Source organism: Ascaphus truei, chromosome 5 (assembly GCF_040206685.1).
Source record: "Ascaphus truei isolate aAscTru1 chromosome 5, aAscTru1.hap1, whole genome shotgun sequence".
Taxonomy (NCBI): domain Eukaryota; kingdom Metazoa; phylum Chordata; class Amphibia; order Anura; family Ascaphidae; genus Ascaphus; species Ascaphus truei.
In genome coordinates, this window is record NC_134487.1 from 191,484,214 (window position 1) to 191,506,886 (window position 22,673).

General features: G+C 52.2%; 1 protein-coding gene across 2 annotated transcripts in view; it reads right to left on the reverse strand.

Moving 5' to 3' along the window:
* LOC142495691 (ankyrin-1-like) overlaps positions 1–22,673 on the reverse strand; it is a 538,760-nt gene that overhangs the window by 454,363 nt on the left and 61,724 nt on the right. The window lies entirely within an intron of this gene.

The window sequence follows — 22,673 nt, forward strand, 5'->3', positions numbered from 1 at the left end:
TGGTCTGCCACCTGCAAAACCTCATCCTCTACATTATTCCTGTCCCCCTTCCCTGCTAATCGTGGGACTGGAGTAATTAGCTGTCAGTATCTGTAAAGTAAGCCTTAGGCTGCGCCCACCTGACTCGATTTGGCCACGACCCAACATCAAAAAAAGTTGCGCAGATCGTGGTGCAGTGACTTGCATGCACCGCCGGCAAGCAAGGCGGCTGTGCGGGCGCGTGCAGCGGGGCCTAAGACTTTGTAACTGGAGCCTGCCCTTCCACCTCCCTCCGCTCCTTCCCCCCCCTCCCCCCATGTGACCCTGCTCTGCATTACAAAATCACATTTCCCCGGGTTATTTGCTAGCTTTGCTCTGCCTTTTGTTTTTAGTTATGAAGCAGTCTTTAGTCCTTCAGATAAATAGGAGCTGGTAAACTGGGATTCAGTCTATTTTTACACTGGTAAAAACTGGTGGGCCAGCAAAGCCGCTATGAACAAAATGTTCCTCTGGCCGGTGAACGTTCTTTAACCTGCGTCCCCTCCCCCGCCGGGTGTTACAGGAGCCAGCTTAGCAAGTAATTGTGTTAACGGATACAACTACCGCAGGGGGAAAAAAGATCTGTTGCAGAGCGACCCTGTAGGACCCCTTACCCCCCCCCGTTCTGTGTAGATATGACACATCTGCACACTATATATACACTGCTCTGCCCTTACATTATGTAGATATTGCTGTGTACAGAGTATATACCAGTACAGGCAGTCCTCGTTTTACAACGAATGGCTTATCCAACGCTATGCAATGCAAACCTATGTTCATTTTTACAACGCCAAAACGACTTATCCAACGCTTTGCAAAGTTTTGTGTACAGTATATAATATATATATTATATTATACATTATATTATATTTTATAATATATATATATATATATATATATATATAAAAATACAGTATTAACACTATATCATTTATGTGTGTGCTGCGTATCTTATTGCCTGCATTAATTATTTTGTGTATTTTAGCATTAAAAATGCCTTCAGGAACGGAACCTTTCATTTAAAAAGTGTTCCTATGGGAAAACGTGTTTCGCTTTACAACGTTTCGCTATCCAACGCCATTTTGAGTAATGCATTGTGTCGGATAACCGAGGATTACCTGTAGATGCAAAATGTATTTGCATGTGCATTATATGGATAAAACCTCTCCCTATGCATTAGATGGTTTTGCATACACATTATAAAGGTTTACATTATTCTGCAAATGTGTATACATTATACTTATACACATTCCTGTGTGGTATAGATATATAAATATTGGTGTTAAACACACTACTCCTGTATAACATACATTTATTTATACCAGGCCTGCACAACTTGTAAAGTGATAAGGGCCGAAATGCTCCAAGGAAAACCGATTCGGGCCGCACGGGTAAAACAGCATTTATTATTCAAAACTAGACATTTATTTAAAACAAAATTATATTTAAAATACTTTAATTCAAATGAACTAATTTCCTAATCATCTCACTAACCTAATGTGAGGTATTACGCCTCTTTTCAGCAGCAAGCTTCAATCAATCCACTAGGCAGGACAACGTTGTTAAATACATGGGGTTTATGTGGTGAAACTGCAGACATACAAAAAATACACAAAACATATCTTCCCCCCAGCACCCTTGTGACGGTGAAGGGGTACCCAGGCCAGTAAATAAAGGTATTTGGCCCGGCTGGGTTCCCCTGACCCGTATTGGGGAATTGTGACTGTCAGTTCTGCAACCCAGTCATGGCAGAAACATGGTGTCTTGTGATAAAACTGTATATGTATGTCTTATTATTCCAGGAGTGTTAAGCATTGGACATTTCCCTGCTTCAGCACAGACCAGAATAGTAAGACCAGGCAGGGGAATGAATTACATTCCGGTCCCCTGGTATATGCCTGTGAACTCTAGAACCAGGGGGGGGGGGGGGGGGGGGGTCAGAGTAAAGTAATATTTAAGATTGTGTATAACTGTGGCAGTGTTCATGTAAGCGTGTGATTAGGAAAAATGGTTTTAAAACCTAGCAGCATAGCAGGTGGCTTTTTGCTAACTTTCGCTAGGAAGCTCTTAGCGCAGTGAGATTTGCTGTGAGCACTGTTCTGGTAAAATCAGGAACGATCAGGTCGCGCAATTTTTATAGAGTTACTAGCTTTTGTACCTGGCTGCCGGCACATCTCCCCTCCCCCCGCTGGTACATCTCCCCCTGCTTCCGGCACATCTTCCCTCGCTGCCGGCACATCTCCCCCCTGCTGCCGGCACATCTCCCCCCTGCTGCCGGCACATCTCCCCCCTGCTGCCGGCACATCTCCCCCCTGCTGCCGGCACATCTCCCCCCTGCTGCCGGCACATCTCCCCCCTGCTGCCGGCACATCTCCCCCCTGCTGCCGGCACATCTCCCCCCTGCTGCCGGCACATCTCCTCGCGCTCCTCCTCCGCTGGTACATCTCACCCGCACATCTCACATCACACACACAGCCCTGATCCAGCCAAGGACACACCCCCTCCCTTAGTAGCCACGCCCCCCCTCCCCGCTCTTGCACTAACATTTTTGCTGGACACCCAATGGAAACTTAGAATGTCCATAATTTGGGAGGTGAGTCATATTGGAAGCTCAAAATAGTTGCGTTGACCTACAAATCTGCAGCACAATGTCCAATAAAAGTTTCATTGTGCTACGTCGTGCCGTTTGTGAGATTTCGATGCTTCGGACCTACAAAAAAACAAACGGAATAACAAACTTAGAAATATAGTATAGATATAAAAAATGGATGAATTAAAGTCCCCCTATTTTAATTGTACCAACATGTTAGTCATATGGGGATTTTTCTAACACGCCAGAGACAGAGTGGCTACTACAAGCTTCAAAGGCAGTCCAGGATATGGGAGTGTTAAACCTTTTATTTTAGCAACAGCTTCAAAGGCGATCCAGGATATGGAGGTGTTAAACCTTTTGTTAGCAAGGAAGAGAATTTCAAAGCCACCCTGGCAAATGACTGCTCTGCCCAGACTGAGCGGCGCCAGGTAGAGGGGATGGGCCTCATATGCTAAGCGGCCAAGGTGCAAAGTTGGCACATGCCCAGAGCATACTGAGAAGCCCCTCTGCCAGGTTTGCAAAGTAGTGGCAACTCCGTGATAGGGGTAAGGAATTATTCCCACGGAGTAGATTGGTTGCATGGGTTAAGTATAGGCCTGTTTAGTGCATAAAAAACCTTGCAGCCCATGGGGAAGCAGTTCCATCATGTAACAAGATTCGTCATGCAGTAAAAGATCCATCCTGGAACCAGACTTAACAGCGTAACTAGTAAGTGTATTTTTCGTTGTAATTGTAAATCAAGCTGTGTATGTTCATTCTGTAAATAAATCACAATTTATTTTGTCTCTTGCTTTGCTCAATCAAAGGATCCGGGTATTTTGGTGTTAAAAGCGTTGGTCTTCTGTGACAACCCTTCATCATCATCTCTCCCCCAACCCCCTCCAGCACCCTTTATCATCATCTCCCCCCAGCACCCTTCATCATCATCTCCCTCAGCACCCTTCATCATCATCATGTCCCCCTGCACCATTCACCATCATCATCTCCCCCCAGCACCCTTCATCATCATCTCCCCCCAGCACCCTTCATCATCATCATCTCCTCTCTCCAGCACCCTTCATCATCATCTCCCCCCAGCACCCTTCATCATCATCTCCCGCAAAGCGAGTCCAGGTGAGCCTTATGTTGTGCAGGCCGGATTTATGCTATCCTGTTTCAACTCTGCCCTCTCAAGCTAAACAACCCTACTTTTCTTCACTAATCAACACACACATGTCTAAATCACGCTGACTCTTCTGTCTTTGACTCCCTACTCAGACCACCCTCGGTTGCCTGTTCTTCCATCTCACCTCAGGACTTTGCTGACTATTTCAAGGAAATTGAATTTCAATTCTCAATGTAACGGTGTTTCCCCCACCCAATCTCACATAGGGTCTCCCAAGGGAAATAGCTCTCTGGTTACATGGGTCTTGTTGGTGCATACCTGCTGGTAACAGGAGGTCCTGAGTCTCCCGCAATGACATGGGGGATAACAAGACAGGCTTCTGGGGCTGTGCCCGAATTCTTCTTACTGGTGCAGCGCCTCCATCTTGTGCAGCCCCCAGTTGTGTGTGGTGGAGTACCTGCAAAAGAGTTGTATACCCCTCCTCCCAATATACTCCACTCTCAGGCAGGAGGTATAGATAAAAGCAGATGTTCTTTATTGGTCCTTCTTGCTTTAGCAAAGTCTTTATCACAGCACACAGCACTCAAAGGTTATCATCTTCAGGATGTCCCTGGACACCACTCCTAGTCAGGGCCCCAGGAGCTGTCCTTGCTCTTCTCTGACTCCCTTGTGGAGTAAGAGGAATATCTCTCCCCTCTCCCAGAGGGAGGGCCTCAAGCGTACCAGAGCCCTGGCAGCTTGCTGGAACAGACTATCCTCTCTCAAAGGTGGAGAGGAACTCTCTAAAACAGGAAGTGGTAGTTCATTTAGTACAGATCCAGTAGACCCACCCCTGTGCCTTTGAATGACACAAGGCCTGAGCACTACCTTCTCTGACCAATTGAATTACAGTGGGTAGGGCAAACCCATATTTACTCCTGGCAACCTGCCCTTACCAGGGATTATTGCACAAGGGGAGGACAGAATAATAGCCCAAACCTACCAGGGCTATATCAATTTTAAAGCTTTACACTCTTCTGCCCCTCCTTACATCTCAGCCCTAATTTCTCGCTATGCACCATCCCGACTCTTGCGTTCCGCTCATGGAAGTTTTCTCTCTACCCCTTTGTATCTAAAGCCCTCTCCCGCCTTAAACTCTTCTCACTGACTGCCCTACACCAATGGAATGCCCTTCCCCTCAATATCCGAGTAGCACACTATCCACCTTTAAGACCCACCTTAAATCAGACCTGTTTAACAAAGCATGTGAGTAGCTCTATGGCTGATACTTTACACCTCATACATAAACCTTGGCCCCTTGCAGACGCACTTACCAGAACACCCTCCTACTGTCTCTGTACATTCTTCCTACCTAACAATTAGATTGTAAGCTCTTCGGAGCAGGGACACCATTTCCTAAATGTTTTATATCTGAAGCACTTCTTCCCATGATGTGTTATTGTTACAGTATTATTTGTTTATATGATTGTCACATGTATTACTACTGTGAAGCCCTATCTAAATACATGCGCGCACGCATGCACATGCGTGCGTGCGTGTGCATGCACGCGCATATACACATGCGCATATATATGCACACATACGCACGCACACATATACGCACGTGCGCACATATACGCACGCACACATATACGCACGTGCGCACATATACGCACATGCACACGCTCTGGGGTATATACACCTTTCTCTCCCTGTGAGATATATACACCTCCTGTGAGAGATACACACTTGCTCCCTACATCTGCCTGGTGATATATCATTCCTGTGTGGTATACATGTTGCTCTGCAGTGTATCTCTACCAGTTATATCGCAGGATTGGGGTGGAGGAGGCTGTAATCTCTTAATGAGTAGAAGCCAGTTACGGTGTTGCTCATTATGTAATCTCTAATCACACGCAATGCTGATGGGTAAAGAGCTCCCCCTCTAATTACATCTTCTCATGTATCCTCTTTACCACTCATCTCTTCCCCTCCCTCTCAGTTGAGTTACTGCTTTCTAAGGAGTGGGACAGGCTTTTATTTTTACACTCACATTTTATTGAAAGCGTTTAGGATGGATAAGGAATGGGAACAGAAAGCGGAGTGTCACATATGGCACAGCTGTGAGCCCGTGACCTGTATAAGGCTCGTTATATACTGTGTGCGGCTGTGTGCGCGCGCGCGTGCCTGAGCGAAGGCGCGTGCACGTGCCGCACACTTTTTGTGTATATACTGTGCGTGAGTGAGGTACTAAATGTGCATGTAAATATGTATGTGTGTGTGTATGTATGTATGTATGTCTATGTGTTTAAATAAGTTTTGAAATAAATAAATTAATACTTTAATAATTTTATTAATAACATTGTACATACATACACACATATACACACACATTTCAGTGGCGGTAGCAGCGCAAATTCTTTATTTTCTCCATCTTCCCCCATGTCGGCCGGTTCCACGCTCCCTGCCGTGCGCGCGGCACCATTATAGAATGGCTGACTAACCTCAGCCAACTAAAACTGCCGCACGCATTATAGAATCGGCCTAAGGTTTAACACAGCTTCCTAGCTGACTCACTTATCACCTTCCGCAAAGATCCCTCAAATGAACAATATCTACCCTCAATCTGTCCCCATATGCCATTTATCAGACAGCAAACGTGTGACCCTGTGACTTATATATGCAACCAGGGTTAATACACACGCCTAAACTAGCCAAATCGCCTTTCGCCTCTGCAAGGTACTTCAAATTTGTTCATATTTAACCTTACTTGGTTGCAATCTATTCATCTGCTGCCACTACCAAAAGAAAGATCAAATATGTCATTTGCAGAGTCTAATGGTCCCTGTTTATTAAGAGAACTATGCACTAAATGCAGGCAATTTCTTAAAATAAACAAAATAAACATTCAAGAATTCTTATTGTAACGGTATTTCTGGCCCGGCCTGACCCACCCAATCTCACATTGGCCCCTGTGGTCTAACCGGACCCCATTACAGTGTGGATATGTCATATGGTGCACCTGCTGGCTACAGGACTCCTGAGTCTCCCGCATGATGGTGTGTGGGGAGGACCCGTCAGACAGGCAGCTGAGGTAGTGTGCTGAGTCTCACCTAGTTACAGTGCAGCGCCTCCACCTCACCAGGGTCCCTGCGTCCGCAAGGGGATGATCCTGGCGAGGAACTCCTCCGTGGTGCTCCTCTCTGTACACTCATTCCAGATAGATACACGAGAGGGTTTCTGGCTGAACTCATCTTTATTGACACGGCAGGGCAACTGCCCTCCACAAGGAGTATCTTCAGCCGCTCATCTCGCCAGTGCTCCCTTTAGTTAGGTATGTCACCCAGATCAGGGATTCACTATTCCCGCAGGAATCACTGTCCTGTGTCCGGTCCCTGGACACAGCCTCCCATGGAGTTACTACAACATAACTGACACTCTGATAGAACTTTAACTCCTTCCTCAGCTCTGACAAGAGCTTTCCAGCAACACTCAGCAACCAACTACTTTGCAACTCACTCTAGAACACAGTGCTGTGCCTTATGTAAGCTTCTGAGGCTGACACATCTCTGACATCACTAACCATGGAGTCAGAGCATGTGACCAGTCCCAGCCATACACAGAGCACCCCACCAGGGTGTGAGGGGAAACCTCCATAATTACTGCTGGCATGCCCACACTTACCAGGCCTTACTGCCAACAGGAGAGATGACTGTAGGCATTTTACATGACCGCTACATTCTCCCCCTGGTGAATCCCATCGTCCTCGCTGGGACCTAAATTTGTATACCTCTTTCCAGGAAGCACTGCAACACAAAACATAATTAGGTTAACATCCATACAAATTTTCAGCATATTGTAAACATGACTTCAGTACATTCCGCCAAGCCCGCCCCGACCAGCAGCCACGAACCCGCGTAATGTCTCAGTACCCCCTTAATAATAGTGATCTGGGTCAGGTTTCCTCACTTCCCGGTTACCCATATCCAGGACCGTAACATAATAATGCCTAGGTGATCCTCTCTCTGGCACATAGGTCACCCTATGTTTGTGAACATTTCTCCCTATGCTCCACACTCGCATCAGGGTGTCTATTCTTTCTTCCGCCTTTTTACCTACTATGTCGCTCCCCCTATTGGTTAAGTACAGCTCTATAGTTTCTTGGAGCCACAATTCCCTATTGTCCTCAATTTCATCCATCAGGGGCTCCGGAACATAGGGATACTCCAACCCATGGGATTTTTTATATTTGGCTATTATAGCCCTCTCCGCCCTACTGACCCTGGTCAGATCAGCATTACCTGCCCTCCCAGGTAACACCCATGATAGGGGCTCATCAGAATCTACTGGATCTGACAGTGTGTCCGGACCCATGGGCGCTATGTCCCTACGCTCCAGCTGGAACCACCTCTTCTGTAGCTCCCTGTCCCTCTGCTCTGGTGTAAACTCTCCCTCTTTCCACCAGAAATCTACCACGTCCTCCCGCCGGATGAGGAACCGAGTACGGTCCATCCATGCGGAGTACCCCTCAAATAGTGGAGCCCACCACCGGGTCTCCTTAAAGGGATTAGGCCCTGGTTCCCGGTCATCATCAAACGAAAACACCCCTGACGACCTTGTGGATCGCGAGTTGAACCACCTCGAGGACCCCGGAGCCTTTACGGCCGGTTGGGGTGCTGTATCCGCCACCCTCAATTCTCCTCCTCCCCGTGAGCCACCTTCCGTAGCTCCACTGAGCTGCCTCTCCCCAGTCCGTTTTTCCTCCCCCCCCAAAGGTATGTCCACAAGTTCCAAGCTGGGCGGTGAACCCGGTGACCGTGTGATAGGGGTAGGGGCATTAGCTAGGGCCTGGGGTTGGGTATAGGGGCATGGGACGGGACCCCACGGGGTTACGACCCGCTCCTGGCTGTCCGTAGACTGGTCCAAGGATGATGTCTCACCCTCCTCAGTCCTGACACCGTCTCTCCATTTTCTGGGCAATACGAGCGGTCGGGGGCCTTCCCCCAATCGCCGAAGCGTCGCTGCTTCCCCTTCCTGGGTTCCGCCGTCGCCACCGGAAGTGACGTCCTCCCCGGAACCGGAAGCGTCGCCATCTCGCGTTGGACCCCCATGCGGGATCTCTTCTTCCACGACGACATCCGGTTGCTCCGCCGTCGCCACCGGAAGTGATGCCGTTCCTCCACTTGCGCGTTGGGCCTGGCGCGGCCCTTCCAGCGCTTCGCCGTCTGTTGTGACCAGGTAAGAGATAGGGCTTTTTGGCTTACCCGTCCGCAGGGGTGTAGGCGTCTCTCTCCCATCTCCGCCAGGTCCTGGGATGGCGGGACTCCGTCGGTCGGATCGCCGATCTGCGGGGGACGTCCGGTCACTCACCCCACGGGGCGTCGTTCTTCCCGTCTGTCTGTTCCGCTCCGTTCTTGCTACCGCCAGCTCACGGAGGTCCTCATCAGAGTAGTCCCCTCGCCCCGACCTAGGGGTCGCGGGGCGGGGTGAAAGTCTCTTTGCCCCTGTCGCGGGGTTTAATCCAGCCGCCTCAATGGCCAGTGACCCAGCCGACTTGACCGGCTCCAGTCCCCTGTCTCCGGGACTCGCGCGGTTCATCCACAACGCGCCCGGGGACTCAGCAGAGCGCCGTGTCACATCCACCGGGGGGTCGGCAGGCTGTATTGGGACAAACGTGGGCATAGGCCACAGATACAAAGTCCCGCAATGAGGGCAACGTGCCATCGTATTCACTGTACCTCCGGGCAGCCCGCATTGTAGGCAGAGCCCGACTACCGTCTCTGTATTGGCCACCCTCACCACCAGCACCCCGCCGGGCACTGAGTAGGGCTGGGTGGAGACCATAGTGCCCACAGTGGAGGAGCAGGCCATTCTTGGTACAGGAGTCACTTCCTGTACAGGTCTCTCCTTCTCTGTGGTTCCTCGCAACTGACTGGTGGAAGTTGCTGGATCCGCCACTCCCTGCTTCGGCTCCTCCCTTCTCTGACAGAGTTGGAACCCGCCCCCAGGGGTTGCAATAATGGGCGGGTCCCACAGGGGAATATCATGCCCCTTAATTAAGGCCGCACCTCTCTCCGTCCTGGTGGGCGCGGTCTGCGTTTTCACGCCAATTTCCTCCCCAGAGCTGGAGTCCTTTCCCGCGGCTAGTTCCCGCCTTCTCCTTGCAGCAGCTTTTTGCACAAGGTACCTTTGCTTGCAAATCACCTCCCCGGCCGGAACTACTTTTTGTAGTGGCGCCGTCTGGATATCAGTTCCTGGGCCCAGTGGGTGCATCCCCACAGGCCATAATTGAAAGTCACTCCCCCTGGTAGAAATCAGGGGAGGGTCCCATAAACTCAGCGGTTGACTCAGCACAGGGGCTGAATTAGTCACTGTCCATCCCGGCGCAGCCATAGCTTTCGCGCCATGCCCCCCATCAGGGCGGGGCTCTGCTGTTCGCGCCATTCCCGGCCAGCTCTGTGCAAGTCCTGCAGCAGCCATTTTTTCTGCGCCTGGCCCATGCGGTTTCCCTAGCAAGCGGGAACCGCCATTTTGGTTGGTTTTGGCGCCCAAAAAGTCCATTCGTTCGCTCTCCTCACGGGGTTCTCCCCCAATTATAACAATTTCCTCACACTCTTCAAAGGTGGCCCCTCGCTGTCCCAGGCAGGATAAAAACGGGGCAGCCACGGCCTTTGCTCCGCTCCAGAGCAAACTCGTTAAGGACAATTCAGCGACAGTCTGCTCTTCAGTGGGTTGCACGCCACGGGTGCCCTCCCCATCAGCCTCTGTCCGCCATTTTACGTTCTCCGCGCCACGCGGATCCTCCACTCTCTCATAACAGTTGTCGTACATGAGGCTCCACTCTGCGGGGCAGCCACCACACCGGTACAATAAAGATTAGCTCAGATGCACCACCACATGTGTACCTTATCTAGGTGTGACCCAGTGTTGCACTACCTCAGGCTAGGCTCACTCTCTCAGTGTCTGCTGTGACTCCTTCCTCCCAGTCTGTGCTCCCTACGGTGAGTGTCTGGAATGGCTAGGTACTCTGGCTGGCTCTGCCATGCAGTACTTGGGGCGTCTACCTGTCTTGGTCAGCCTAGCGCAGACCCTCTCCAGGACTCCTGACCAAGTTAACAGGCTGTCCCTTCTGGCATCCTACCAACTAGCACTGCCTCAAGGTGACTCGGTCAGCTATAGCCCGCTCCAGACCCCTCACTCCCTTCAGGCCCCTAGGTTGTCCCTGCGAACTGACAATATCCCGTCAGCCCCCTGACCACCCCTAGGTCCGTCCCTACGCAGCACAAAGTGGCAGCAGACACTCTCCCTGTTTCCAAGTGACCTAGCTAAAAGCCTGTCCTGTTGACGGATCTGCATCTCAGCAGCGCCTCCAAATGTAACGGTATTTCTGGCCCGGCCTGACCCACCCAATCTCACATTGGCCCCTGTGGTCTAACCGAACCCCATTACAGTGTGGATATGTCATATGGTGCACCTGCTGGCTACAGGACTCCTGAGTCTCCCGCATGATGGTGTGTGGGGAGGACCCGTCAGACAGGCAGCTGAGGTAGTGTGCTGAGTCTCACCTAGTTACAGTGCAGCGCCTCCACCTCACCAGGGTCCCTGCGTCCGCAAGGGGATGATCCTGGCGAGGAACTCCTCCGTGGTGCTCCTCTCTGTACACTCATTCCAGATAGATACACGAGAGGGTTTCTGGCTGAACTCATCTTTATTGACACGGCAGGGCAACTGCCCTCCACAAGGAGTATCTTCAGCCGCTCATCTCGCCAGTGCTCCCTTTAGTTAGGTATGTCACCCAGATCAGGGATTCACTATTCCCGCAGGAATCACTGTCCTGTGTCCGGTCCCTGGACACAGCCTCCCATGGAGTTACTACAACATAACTGACACTCTGATAGAACTTTAACTCCTTCCTCAGCTCTGACAAGAGCTTTCCAGCAACACTCAGCAACCAACTACTTTGCAACTCACTCTAGAACACAGTGCTGTGCCTTATGTAAGCTTCTGAGGCTGACACATCTCTGACATCACTAACCATGGAGTCAGAGCATGTGACCAGTCCCAGCCATACACAGAGCACCCCACCAGGGTGTGAGGGGAAACCTCCATAATTACTGCTGGCATGCCCACACTTACCAGGCCTTACTGCCAACAGGAGAGATGACTGTAGGCATTTTACATGACCGCTACATTATGTTACCTCGTCATAAGTTCTTCCCAGAGAGGGGCACTGGCGTAGAAAAGATGAAAATGCACGTGTCTGATCCCAAAACACACCTGTGTTGAATTCTGGTTTTCACCTTTGGTAAGACCTATACACCCATCTCCCATTGAAACAACATTAACCTAACCCTGTCATCAATCCTCCACATTGTTGACATTTTATACAACTTTAAAGGGGGGGGGGTGAACTTTCCTGGTGACTTAAGTTTGACTCAATATATACAAGACCACATAACTTTGTCATAATACATAGACAGACGCCACCTTCACTGTTGCGTCTTTGTACTTTCACGTTTCGACATAATATGACCACAACATCTATTTAACATGAGAAACAGATCCATCTTTGGCACCTTTTAATCATCAAATGTTTGGCATAATTTGATTCGTCTAATCGCAACGGTTCGGATATCTATTTGTTATTCTTGCAATTGCTGTCAGGTACATGGTATCTTCATATTTAAAATAGTCCTCAAACTAATTGGTGACCTGCTCATTACATCTCTATGTGATTCACATGGGGATATTTCAAGAATTTAAGGTTTTCTTTGAGGCCGACAGCCCATGATCTGGGTATTGTCTACAGCAGGGGTGCCAGGGGGAGGAGGCAGGCCACACACCTCCACTCTCTTGGAAGGGTGGGAGAGCACTCACTAACTTTGGCACTGCCTCCCTGAGGAACCAGAAGAGGAGGGCTCAAGATCTGTACCATGATAGGCTACAGTACACACAGACCATGAGTCACCATCACCTCTGCTGTCACTCAGGGAGGAGCATGAGGGAGGTCAGTTACCCACAAGACTGCCTGTCACAGCCTAGACAGCAAAGGACTTATGTGACAGGAGGGGAAAGTGAGGCAGGTTGGACTAACAATGTTACAACTGTATCGTATTACATCAAGTGATCACACTTGCGAGAGTGACTATTAAGACAAAAAATGTTTTATACAGTCCTCTGAAATGGTGCTGCTCCTTGATGGACTCGATCCAAATCCAGAGAGAGGTATACAGGCAGGGGATCAGGAGCGCACTCACATCCGGGAGTAGGTTTTGATGAACGTGATATGAATAAATGATATATAATATCACTCACATTCTCCATGAATGTTCAAGGTGTTTTGGTTATCAGGGGTGACCACCTCAGATGCAGGTTTCAGCAGTGAAGTCCGTCAGCATATAGTCGTGCAGAGAGATGGGGAAGAGAATCCCATATGTGGAAAATGGGGGCACATAAATAGTGCAAAAAATGCTTTATAACAGAAAAAATAAACATAAAAGTTTACACTCACAAACATATATTGGACTCAGACATTGGGACCACCCAGGGTCAGGTGTGTCAACAAACAGCACTTCCTCCTTCTCTGGTACTTAATCCTTTGCAGAGTGTCACCAAAGTTCACCTTCAGAATAAAATGAAGAAATGGAGGAGGGAGACATCTAAATCCCTGAGGAAGCTCTGATTTTGAGCGAAAAGCATAAGGTGGACAGCACAGACCATAGAAGGACTATCAATCTTTTGGTGAACTTTGGTGACATCTGCAAAGAATTAAATACCAGAGAAGGAGGAAGTTCTGTTTGTTGCCAAGGGATAAGTTCCCTCTTCCTGCAAAACTCCACTCTGGACGGCTGCCACGGGTGGAATACCAGAGAAGGAGGAAGTGCTGTTTTTTGCCACTGCCTGACCCTGGTTGGTCCCAATGCCTGAGTCCAATATATGTTTGTGTAACGGAGTGCTCACCACAAACAAGGCGTGACCGCGAGGCCGAGGTGGGGATAGATATACAACACCAACACACAGCCGCGTGGGCGCGTCTGGAGAGTAGATTAGTTGAGGTAGCCGGGTCGGGATTGGAGAGGTAAGGATAGTCAGAGGTACTTGCCGAGGTCGGGGTTGGAGAGGTGCGGAACGTTGCAGGTACTTTGCCATGCTCAGGATTGGAGAGATGGGGATCGTCGTGGTACTTTGCCGAGGTCGGGGTTGGAGAGGTGCGGATCGTTGTTGGTAGCCGGGGTCAGAAGTTTAGAAAAGTTGAGTCCAGAAGAATAACCGAGGTCAGAAACAGAGGACCTAGGAATCAGAGTACAGGAAAAGACTGGAGGCAAGGGTAGCAGTGAACACTTCGAACAAACAAAGATTTATGCTCAGCCAAATTGTCAGTGGGACGGCTGAGCATATAAAGGAGAAAGGCACGAATGAGGGAGAAGCAGAGTGGGGGCGTGTCAGCAGCCCCTGCTGTGATTGGTAGTTGTGATGCAGGAGACAGGTGTGAGTAGGATCCCTGATCATGGTAAGTGATGCGGTGCTGGCGCGTGCTGACCGCGCCGCATGTGCACGCTGTGTGCCGATGACGTCACCATATCGGCGCAACCTGGAAACGGGACCAGATGGCAAAGTATTTACTTCCGCGCGCGCCCCTAGGATGGCGGCTGATACCAGATGTTGGAAGGGAAGTATCACGGATGACGGAAGGAGCGGGGGACCGATCACGGGTTAGGGTAAGTGCCGGGTGCGCCAAGCGGATCACGGATCCTGACAGTACCCTCCTCAGGAGCAACCTTCGGGCGTCTCAGGAAGGGCTTGTGCGGATATTTGGCGTGGAAGAGCCGGACAAGCCTGGGGGCATGAAGACGAGGGTGAGGAACCCAGGACTGTTCCTCAGGTCCAAAGCCCCTCCAGTGTACCAGATACTGGATCGAACCCCTGGAAGTCCTGGAGTCCAAGATGGACTGAACCTCATACTCCTGTTTGCCCTGTACGAGGAGAGGAGCCAGACACGAGGACGAGTCGGGGAAACGAGGGTCCCGGATAGCCGGTTTCAACAAGGAGACGTGGAACACCGACGGGATCCTCATACACGAAGGAAGGCGTAGGCGGTATGCCACTGGGTTGACTTTCTCCACCACGGTATAGGGTCCAATGAACCGTGGTGCCAATTTTAGCGTAGGGACCTTGAGACAGAAATTTTTAGAAGACAACCACACCCTGTCTCCCGGGCTGAATTCTTGAATCCTGCGCCGGTGACGATCCACCTGAATCTTCTGTCTAGAAGTTGCCTTCCTAAGATTCTCCTGGATTCTTTTCACAAATTCTGTAGCCAACAAATTCTGTTGTCTGCTGCCGGTACCTCAGAACTGGGTGTGGCGATGGGCAGGAGAGATGGGTGAAACCCGTAATTAATGAAGAAGGGTGACTCCATGGTGGATTCACTGCGCAGATTGTTGTGCACGAACTCGGCCCAGGGAAGACGGTCAGTCCAGTCATCCTGGGTGTCCGAGACAAAACATCTAATATATTGCTCCAGGGACTGGTTGGTTCGCTCTTTCTGATCGTTGGTTTGGGGGTGATGACCCAAGGAGAAATGTAGCACGACACCCAATTGCTGGGAAAAGGAACGCCAGAACTTAGATATAAACTGGAATCCTCGATTGGAAACGATAACTTGTGGCACCCCATGGAGGCGGAAAATGTATTTGACAAAGACACGGGTATTTCGACTATGAAGTCCATAGACAGATGTGTGTATGGACGGTCCGGGTTGGGAAGAGGTCGAAGAAGTCCTGGTGGTTTGTTCCGGGGAGTCTTGTTATGAGCACATGTCGAGCACGCAGCAATGAATTCCTTAATGTCCTTCTGCATGCTAGGCCACCAAAAATTCAGCTCCAAAAGATCGGTAGTTCTTCTAGTACCTGGATGTCCTGATGATTTGGAAGAATGACCCCAGAACCTTCCTCCGAAAAGGTGATGAGATAAAAAAAATCGCCCCTCTGGAAGTTCAAGACCTTCTGGGATGTGGGACTGGTCTTGTACAATATCTTTAAAGTAGGGGTGTACTGAGTACCTGGAATTACCCGGTACCCGGCGTTACCTGGCACATTTCCAGCTACCCGGAAATTACCCGGACCCAGCAACTGAGAAGTGGGCCCGGCGCCGGGTAATGTCAGAGTAGCTGAAAATCTAATTACTCACCTTTCAGCCAGCGTGGGACAGCAGGATTCTATAGCGGAGGAGGAGCAGAGGTGCAGTGGAGGAGGAGCGGCGCAGGAGGACCGGCGAGCGAGAGCAAAGGAGGAGCGGCGGGCAGGAGCAGAGGAGGAGCGGCGGGCAGGAGCAGAGGAGGAGCGGCGGGAAGGAGCAGAGGAGGAGTGGTGGGCGGGAGCAGAGGAGGAGCGGCGGGTGGGAGCAGAGGAGGAGCGGCGGGCAGGAGCAGAGGAGGAGCGGCGGGCAGGAGCAGAGGGGGAGCGGCGGAGGAGGAGCAGCGGGCAGGAGCAGAGGGGGAGCGGCGGGCAGGAGCAGAGGGGGAGCGGCAGAGGGAGGGCGGGCAGGAGCAGAGGAGCGGCGGACAGGAGCGGCGAGCAGGAGAAGAAGAGGATCGGCGCAGGAGGAGCGGCAGGCAGGAGCAGAGGAGGAGCGGCGGGCAGGAGCAGAGGAGGAGCGGCGCAGGAGGAGCAGCGGGCAGGGGCAGAGGAGGAGCGGCGCAGGAGGACCGGTGGACAGGAGCAGAGGAGGAGCGGCGGAGGAGGAGCGGTGGGCAGGAGCAGAGGAGGAGCGGTGGGCAGGAGCAGAGGAGGAGCGGTGGATGGGAGCAGAGGAGGAGCGGCGGGCAGGAGCAGAGGAGGAGCAGAGGAGGAGGAGCAGCGGGCAGGAGCAGAGGGGGAGCGGCGGGCAGGAGCAGAGGGGGAGCGGCAGAGGGAGGGCGGGCAGGAGCAGAGGAGGAGTGGCAGGCAGGAGCAGCGGGCAGAAGCAGAGGAGGAGCGGCGCAGGAGGACCGGCGGCAAATGAGCAGAGGGGGAGCGGAGGAGGAGCGGGCAGGAGCAGAGGAGCGGCGGGCAGGAGCGGCGAGCAGGAGAAGAAGATCGGCGCAGGAGGAGCGGCAGGCAGGAGCAGAGGAGGAGCGGCAGGCAGGAGCAGAGGAGGAGCGGCGCAGGAGGAGCAGCGGGCAGGAGCGGCGGGCAGGAGCAGAGGAGGAGCAGCTGTCAGGAGCAGAGGAGGAGCGGCGCAGGAGGAGCAGCGGGCAGGGGCAGAGGAGGAGCGGCGCAGGAGGACCGGTGGACAGGAGCAGAGGAGGAGCGGCGGAGGAGGAGCGGTGGGCAGGAGCAGAGGAGGAGCGGTGGGCAGGAGCAGAGGAGGAGCGGTGGATGGGAGCAGAGGAGGAGCGGCGGGCAGGAGCAGAGGAGGAGCGGCGGAGGAGGAGCAGCGGGCAGGAGCAGAGGGGGAGCGGCGGGCAGGAGCAGAGGGGGAGCGGCAGAGGGAGGGCGGGCAGGAGCAGAGGAGGAGTGGCAGGCAGGAGCAGCGGGCAGAAGCAGAGGAGGAGCGGCGCAGGAGGACCGGCGGCAAATGAGCAGAGGGGGAGCGGCGGAGGAGGAGCGGGCAGGAGCAGAGGAGCGGCGGGCAGGAGCGGCGAGCAGGAGAAGAAGATCGGCGCAGGAGGAGCGGCAGGCAGGAGCAGAGGAGGAGCGGCAGGCAGGAGCAGAGGAGGAGCGGCGCAGGAGGAGCAGCGGGCAGGAGCGGCGGGCAGGAGCAGAGGAGGAGCAGCTGTCAGGAGCAGAGGAGGAGCGGCGCAGGAGGAGCAGCGGGCAGGAGCAGAGGAGGAGCGGCGGGCAGGATCAGAGGAGGAGCAGCTGTCAGGAGCAGAGGAGGAGCAGCGGGCAGGAGCAGAGGAGGAGCGGCGGGCAGGAGCAGAGGAGGAGCGGCGGTCAGGAGCAGAGGAGGAGCGGCGCAGGAGGAGCAGCGGGCAGGAGCAGAGAAGGAGGAGCGGGCAGGGCGGCCGAGCGGGCAGGTGTGGAGGTGCCGAGGTGGAGGGGCCAGCAGGAGCGGAGGTCGGGTGGGCATGTGCAGAGGTGCCGAGGTGGAGGGGCGGGCAGGAGCGGAGGTGCCGAGGTGGTGGGTCGGGCAGGAGCGGAGGTGTGGAGGTGCCGAGGTGGAGAGGCGGGCATGTGCGGACAAGAAGCGGAGGCTCACTGTAGGAGGGTAGGTAAGTGTCAAACCGGGTAGCCGGGTACCCGGTTGGGTAGAACCACTGATTTTGGCCAGGTACCCGTTACCCATTTTTTTTTTAAATCAATACCCGGTACAACACTACTTTCAAGGCATCAAAGGTGTTAGCGGAAAATATGTACTTGGAGGGGAGAATAGTCTCCTGGCGATCCTCGGTCTTGTCATCCAACAAAAACTGACGGGAGAGGGCATCGGTCTTGACATTCTTCGAACCCGGTAAGAAGGAAATAATATAATTGAAACGGGAAAAGAAAAGCAACCACCGGGCTTGTCGAGCGCCCACAATGTAGAGCAAGTTCTTTAGTCAGTCAGGATAGTAACAGGAATCTCTGTGCCTTCTAAAAGATGTCTCCATTCCTCTAGCGCTAACTTGATGGCTAGAAGTTCCCGGTTACCTATGTCATAATTTTGTTCGGCTGGAGAATTTTTTTTCGAGAAAAAAGTCTGGCATGGGGGGTCCTTCTCTATGGCTCCGGCCCCGACGTCTGATGCATCCACTTCCAAGATGAACGGTAGTTTGGGGTCCGGATGTATGAGGATAGGAGCAGAAACGAAGGCAGTTTTTAGATGATTGGCTGGCCTCCGGCGACCATGAAGCAGGATCCGCACCTTTTTTAGTTAACGCCGTAATGGAAGCAACCACAGAAGAGAAATTTTGAATGAACCTGCGGTAGCAATTCGCGAAGCCCAGAAAGCGTTGTACGGACTTAAGGGTGGTGGGACGAGGCCAATCCAGGACCACCTTCACTTCAGCAGGATCCATGTTGAGACCAGTATCCGAAATTATGTATCCCAGAAATGCTGGGTTGATTTGGTGGAACTGACACCTCCAGCTTGGCGAACAAATGGTTCTCCTGTAGGCATAGAACAGTACCTGTTTGATATGGGCGATATGTTCCTCTGAAGACTTAGAAAAAATCCTTATGTCGTCTAAATAGACAATAACAAACTGGTTGAGCAGGTCTCTGAAGATCTCATTAACGAACTCTTGAAAGACGGCAGGAGCATTGCAGAGGCTGAAAGGCATGACGAGGTACTCATAGTGGCCGTCTCGTGTATTGAAAGCCGTTTTCCATTTGTCGCCCTGGCGAATTCTCACCAAATTGTAGGCCCCACGCAGATCCAATTTGGTAAGGATGGTGGCCCCTTGGAGGCGGTCGAAGAGCTCCGAAATCAATGGTAAAGGATAACGATTCTTGATGGTGATCTTGTTAAGGCCTCTATAATCGATACAGGGTCGTAGAGATCCGTCCTTTTCTTCTGGAGAAGATTTCAGAATAAAGCTCTTTTGAAGATTTTTATGAATATACTCCTTCATAGCTTTAGTCTCTGGAATGGGAAGTGGATATGAGTTTCCCCTAGGGGGTACTGAACAGGGTAGCAGGTCAATAGGACAATTGAATGAGCGATGAGGGGGCAGAACCTCTGATCGTGCTTTATCAAAAACATTGCGGAATTCAGAGTAAACCTCAGGTAACGTTATATTCTCTTCTTTAGGGGCAGCCACCCCGCATATACTTTTGACGGGCACGGCGCAGTTCTAAGTGCTCCACATGACAGGTTCCTTGTCAGTCCAAACAATATGTGGATTGTGAAATTGGGGCCACGGAAGACCAAGAATCACGTCAACCGATGGAGTATGGATGGCATCCAGCTGGATCTCTTCCGTATGGTCCTCAACCGTACGTAAACGAAAGAGAGCGGTCTGTAAGGAGATGAATGCTGGTTGCAGTGGTCGACCATCAATTGATTCCAACACTACAGGGCATTTCTTGCGGACGAAGGGGATATTATTCCGCTCAGCGTCAATGAAATTGCCTGCCGACTCGGAATCCAGAAAGGCTAGAGAGGTGGTGTGGAAGTTCTTGCCGGTCAGCGTAACAGGTACAAGGATCCTGGTTGGCAATGGTTTCTCTTTGGTAGGGGAGGTAGAGAGTGTTCCCAGTGTGATTCTCCTGGACCTCATTGGGAGCTGGCGTTTCTCGACTTGTGGGGGCAATTGAGTACCTGATGTCCGGGATTGCCACAGTACAGGCAGAGACCGGCGTTGCATCGGCGCTGTTTCTCACTGGAAAACAACTTGTTGCCGCCAAGTTGCATGGGCTCTGGGATATCTGGCGGAAGAGGTTCAGCTGTGCCAGCATGGAGAGAAAGGGATCTCGGAGTGAGCTGCCGGTGACGGGATCTTTCGGACCTCTTCTCCTGCAGTCATTGATCAACGCGGATACATATGGCGATGAGTTCTTCGAGATCGGTAGGGCGTTCATGTGCAGCGAGCTCGTCCTACAAAATCTCAGAGATACCTTGCCAGAAGGTGGCTGACAACGCCTCGTTATTCCATCTGGTCTCCTGCAGCGATAGTGCGGAACTCCAGAGCGTATCTAGCCACAGATCGATTTCCCTGGGAAATATGGAAAAGAGAAGAAGCGGCAGTTACCTTGCGACCAGGCATATCAAAGACTCTGCGGAATTCCCGGGTAAACTGTCCGATATCCTGAGTGAGGTCCAATCTTCGTTCCCAGATGGGAGAAGCCCAGGCCAGGGCATTATCGGTGAGCAGCGAGATAATATATGCCACCATGGATCTTTGAGAAATGAATCGAGAAGACATTGGTTCAAACTGTATGAAGCATTGATTTAAAAAGCCCCGGCACCCATGGAGGTCACCACCATAACGGTTGGGTGTAGGAAGTCGGGGTTCAGATGTCGAGGTCATGGACATAGAAGCTGGAGTTGCAGCAGAAGGCCCCAGAGGGACAGAACTAGGAAGAGGGGCTTGCGCCCTGTCAGTAAGAGACATAAGGTTTTGTTGCAATAAGTCCATGCAACGGTCATTATGTTCTAGATATTTCTGTAAGGAATCAGGGCACACGCCGCTCTCGGCGCTGCCCCTCCTCCGTCCGGCCGCGGGTCTTTCCGCCCCTGCTCCTCGCATCAGAGGACGGTTCGCGTCACCCCCCGTTCCCCCGCGGCTCTTTCAGACGCCCTGCCCCCACTTACAGGGCGCGCGCCACAGTTTAATTTATTCACTGCACCCGGCGGCTAGCTCCGCCCACCGGATGACTCTGGGTCCTGGCTCACGCCCTCCAGCCCATCAGCTGCAGCAATACTACTCATCTTCACCTGTCCTATCACAGGAGGCTCCTCAGCTTACCTCTGCCCTGCCTCCACCTCTGATTGGCTCACTGTGCTTTATCATCCCTGTAGCTCCGTTGCAACCTTGCTCTGCATAGTTTTGTTTGCCTCGTGCTGTTTGGATCCTATGCCCAGCTCCCTCTTACCTTTCAGATCTCGCTACCGAACTGGCTTGTCTACTTACCCTCTCTGGCTCCTTGACCCCGGCAATCTCTTGACTTTGCTTACCTCTCGGACCCCCCGAACACGGCTCACAGACCTCTACTACTTGGACTTCTCCTGCCCACGACCCTTCGCTACGGACATCACTACGCTTCACTCTCTGCGCCTGGATCTGGCAAGTACTTTGGCTAAACCCTTGTACCCTGGTCTTGGCCACGCTACCAAATCCACATTCCGGGCATGCCCTCACTACTGCGGATGCGTGGTCTACTCACTCTCCACCTCAGTATTCGGGGTTAGTCTGGTCTGCGGGCAGCACAGCGTGACAATTTATCCATTTTGGAGAACATACTGGCGTGCATGCTCAAGACTCGCCCCACCTCAGCGGGTCCATGTTTGTGGGGAGGAGCATACTGTAACGGAGTGCTCACCACAACAAGGCGTGACTGCGAGGGCGAGGTGGGGATAGATATACAACACCAACCTACAGCCGCGTGGGCGCGTCTGGAGTGAAGATTGGTCGAGGTAGCCGGGTCGGGATTGGAGAGGTAAGGATAGTCAGAGGTACTTGCCGAGGTCAGGGTTGGAGAGGTAAGGATAGTCAGAGGTACTTGCCGAGGTCGGGGTTGGAGAGGTGCGGAATGTTGCAGGTACTTAGCCGTGGTCAGGATTGGAGTGATGAGGATCGTCGTGGTACTTTGCCGAGGTCGGGGTTGGAGAGGTGCGGATCGTCATTGGTAGCCGGGGTCAGGAGTTTAGAAGAGTGGAGTCCAGAAGAATAGCCGAGTTCAGAAACAGAGGAGCTAGGAACCAGAGTACAGGAAAAGACTTTGGAGGCAAGGGTAGCAGTGAACACTTCGAACAAACAAAGATTTATGCTCATCCAAATTGCCAGTGTGACGGCTGAGCATATAAAGGAGACAGGCACGAATGAGGGAGAAGCAGAGTGGGGGCGCGTCAGCAGCGTCTGCTGTGATTGGTATTTGGGATGCAGGAGACAGGTGTGGGGAGGATCCCTGATGATGGTAATTGACGCGGTGCTGGCGAGTGCTGACAGCGCGCCGCGAGCAACCTTGAGGCGGGACCAGATGGCAAAGTATTTACTTCCATGCGGGATGCGCGTGCGCCCCTAGGATGGCGGCTGATACCAGATGGTGGAATGGAAGTATCACGGATGACGGAAGGAACGGGGGACCCGATAACGGGTTGGGGTAAGTGCCGGGTGCGCCGAGCGCATCGCGGATCCTGACAGTTTGTGAGTGTAAACTTTTATAATTATTTTTTCTGTTATAAAGCTTTTTTGCACTATTTCTGTGGCCTCCATTTTCCACATATGGGATTTTCCTCCCCCCGTCTCTCTGCACGACTGTATGCTGACGGACACCACTGCGGAAACCTGCTTCTGAGATGGTCACTCCTGATACCCTTATGGTGCATTATAGACTCTACACCAGGGGTGTGCAA